This window comes from Arachis duranensis, chromosome 3 (genome assembly GCF_000817695.3).
Source record: "Arachis duranensis cultivar V14167 chromosome 3, aradu.V14167.gnm2.J7QH, whole genome shotgun sequence".
Lineage (NCBI taxonomy): Eukaryota > Viridiplantae > Streptophyta > Magnoliopsida > Fabales > Fabaceae > Arachis > Arachis duranensis.
In genome coordinates, this window is record NC_029774.3 from 123,823,358 (window position 1) to 123,827,071 (window position 3,714).

Consider the following 3,714-nt stretch of genomic DNA (forward strand, 5'->3'; position numbering starts at 1 on the left):
TATATTTTAAGTAGTATTTTGGTTGAATTAGGATAAACTTGATCCTTTGTTTTGGTTCATACATGGGTATTTTGGTTGAATCAGGATAAATTTGATCCTTTGTTTTGGTTCATGTATATGCTAGTGCATGCATGTATCTGTATGAAATTATCATTGTCAAGAATAGGCTTCTTGAGACAATTACACTTATCAGCACAAGGTTTTACATGTATTACTTAGATACTTTAATCTATGATGGTTGCTCTTTGGTTTTTCATTTCTTACTTAGATATCTTAATTCATGGCAATTCACTCATCATTGATTGTTGAAGTAGGATAAATTCATCGTACAAATAGATTTGCATTTACTGTAAACAACCTATTGCTTTTTTCATTCATCAGGAATTTAGCAAAGAAATATGCAACTTAGTCAATATACATCCAAGCCTAATCTACTAACATTTTCCAGAATGCTTGATCAAACAAAGCCAACTTATCATCCATAAATCTATAACAAACACAACCACATTATACATTTTGCTTTTCCAATCAATTTTTGACACTGAATTATGAGATTTCTCCCGTGCCTCTATCTTGTTTTCAATCTCCAAAAATCTCTCTTTAACCCATCCATCATCACCACTTATGCCATGAAGATCAGTCATTTTTCCACACCAACTTTGTTGTAATCAATGTCAAAAATTGATTCAAACCATATAAAAAAATTGCAATGAATTTTGTTTTTCCTGCTAAAAAAATCATCTTTTTGCTCAGAACCAGTTCACAAATAAATGCATCAACAATGATTTTTCAAACCACTATCTAATTAAAATCTAACCTTGTATTTTGGGTAACCAAACAATAGTCTTTCCAGATTATCAGGAGTCCTTGACTTCGATACGATTGCATACAATCCACATCCACATTTTGGGTGCTGTCCTTTGGGATTTCGCATATTTCCATGCCTGGGTTATCAGCTTCATCGTGGGTCGCTCTCTGTTGACGACCACTTGATGCCAAAGTGCTTCCCACACCGCGTGACATTGTAGCTGTGATGTATTTTGCAGAGGAATTAACTTCTTAGGATTTCAAATTTATGCAGGATTTAAAGAAGAAGATGAACGAAGACCTCTACACCTTCATAGACAAAATGCAACGTTATGGTCTCCCCAAATTGACATTGATAGGGTTGCGTCTACAGGGACTGAATTGTCCTCTTCCCTCCACATGGTACTTAACGACCACATGGAGAACTTAACGCTACACCTTAGCAGCAGATGTTAGCTTCTGACGGACAAAGACTGTAACGACTAACGGCATTTAATGTTGGGGATCGATCTGGATATTTTTAATCCTTGGGGACTAAAGTGTCCGATCTAAAATTTCTTAGGGAATGATTTGGGGTATTACTCATCCAATCCTATATAGTATATGAATGGACATAAAAATAATTTTATTCAATGTGTCAACTCTTCCTTTTCAATTCCACGGCCACCTAACCAATAATTTATTCCAATACTATAAACAATAATAATTCCCATTTTATAAACATACATCCATTACTAACTATAACATTAAATCCTCTAAGTTAACTTCATAACTTATATAACAATTATTTTTTTCGAAACTAACAAGTTATAGGCACACTTATTTCTTAAGTTTCGGATTGATTCAAATTAAGCTAGTTTTTTTTGTCCAAAATCAACTTTTTTTTAGACAAGTCCAAAATCAACATATATACAATCATAAAAAATATATACTACCATTGCTTTATAATTATACATAAAAATCAATATCACAACTTTACAAATTTAAAAACAAACACAAACTATATATTACACTGTCCATTCACGGTTCAAACTAGATAAAAGCAAATATTTAATACTAATTTTTCATAAACACTTATATTACTTCTCACCCAAGACACAGCGGATATATTTGCAAATATTATAAACCGGTTTTAACTACATATAGATTAGAAGCAACACGTCATTTACCATCTATGTCAATTGGGTATATACGTGATTAATACTCAAACCTCCAACACGACAAAAAACCACCAGCATCGTGAGCGCCTGAATTGGACAGGTGCATACTAAAACGCACCCTGAATTTCTTAGTAATTATGTTTTTGTAAATAGTATCAAATTTTTTGAATGTAAAGTACATGTATAGACGAATAGTGAACAATATTAATGCATATATGCCATCAATGTATAAATACGTATTGATAAATTGTACTATACATATTTGAAAATAGTCTGTACTTAAAGAATAGTATGTATAAAAAGTAATTAATACTGAGTAAATAATAACAAATACGTGCAATATTTTTTTTGTGATATTTCTCAACTCGATAAATTAAAGACTAATTTATCGCAATTTTGAGTTTCATTTAAATAAAAAATAACATATTAGACAAAATACTGATATCAAATGAAAATAGTTATAGACACAAAATCGACTTATAAATTAGTGCTGGAATCACAGTTTACAGCCCATTGAAATATTATGGGCTTTTTGAGCCCGGGCTGCACGTGGGCGTGGTTAGACATGGAGGCCTTGGTCACGTGGCTGTCAGGTTTGCTAAGGCCTTTAATACGAAGGTCACGGTAATAAGCACTTCTCCTAGCAAGAAGAAGGAAGCATTGGAGAAGCTTGATGCCGATGCTTTCTTGATCAGTCATGGTCATCAACAGTTGCAGGTAAACTCTTTTACATAAATTATTGACATTGTTTCATGATCTAAATATAACTAGATTCTAGATAGATAGCTAGTAGCCATAGTATATATAACAATTTGTCGTGTTTAATTAGGATGCTATGCGTACAATGATGGTATTATCGACACAGTTTCTGGTAATCACTCGGTTGAACCACTGCTTGGTTTATTGAAAAGAAGTGGAAAACTCATATTTGTGGGAGCACCTCCCTTGCCTCTTGAGATATCAGCCCAAACTTTGCTTACGGGTAAGTCTCCATATGTTAGATATATGGATTATATATGTATGTGGAATGGGACTTAATTAATTCTATAATCAATGAAATGATGATGGTATGTACAGGGAGGAAGATGGTTGGTGGCGGTGGGAGTAATATAGGAGGTATTGAAGAGATGCAAGAGATGGTGGATTTTGCAGCAAATCATAATGTGACTGCGGAAGTTGAGGCTATAGCAATGGAGTACGTGAACTGCGTTAGAGAGGCTCGCAAATAATGATGTTAGGTATCGATTTGTCATTGATGATGTGGCCAACACCCTCAAGGACTCTCCTACTAATTAGAATGCTTAAAGGAAGGAAGCCTTAAATATTTGGTTCTTTGCAAGCTTTGCAGTCAACTAAAATCTTTGTAATAAACACACAACGATGAGTATGATTCTGGGTCAGTTTTGGAACGGAGTTCTCTGAGTTCTGCTGTTTGGTTTCTTAAAGTGTGTTGTGAGAGGAGTTTGTCAGCCTTTTTTATTATTATTTTGTATACTTTATATCCTCAATATTTTTAATTAAAATATTAATAACTAAATTTAGTAAATATATATAAAAAACTGTATATAAATACTAAATAATATAAACAGAATATTGTTATTTTTATATTATTTTTTAAAATTTATTAAATTTTTTTAATTAAAATTTGTAAACTTTAATTTTTAAGTAAATATAAATATAATAAAATATTATTTTTATTTTATTTTTAAATTTATTAAAATATTTTTAATAACAAATATCTTTAATT

General features: G+C 31.9%; 1 pseudogene; it reads left to right on the plus strand.

Moving 5' to 3' along the window:
• Positions 1–1,075: 1,075 nt before the first annotated feature.
• Positions 1,076–3,263, plus strand: LOC107480906 (cinnamyl alcohol dehydrogenase 8-like; annotated as a pseudogene).
• The last annotated feature ends 451 nt before the right edge of the window (positions 3,264–3,714 follow it).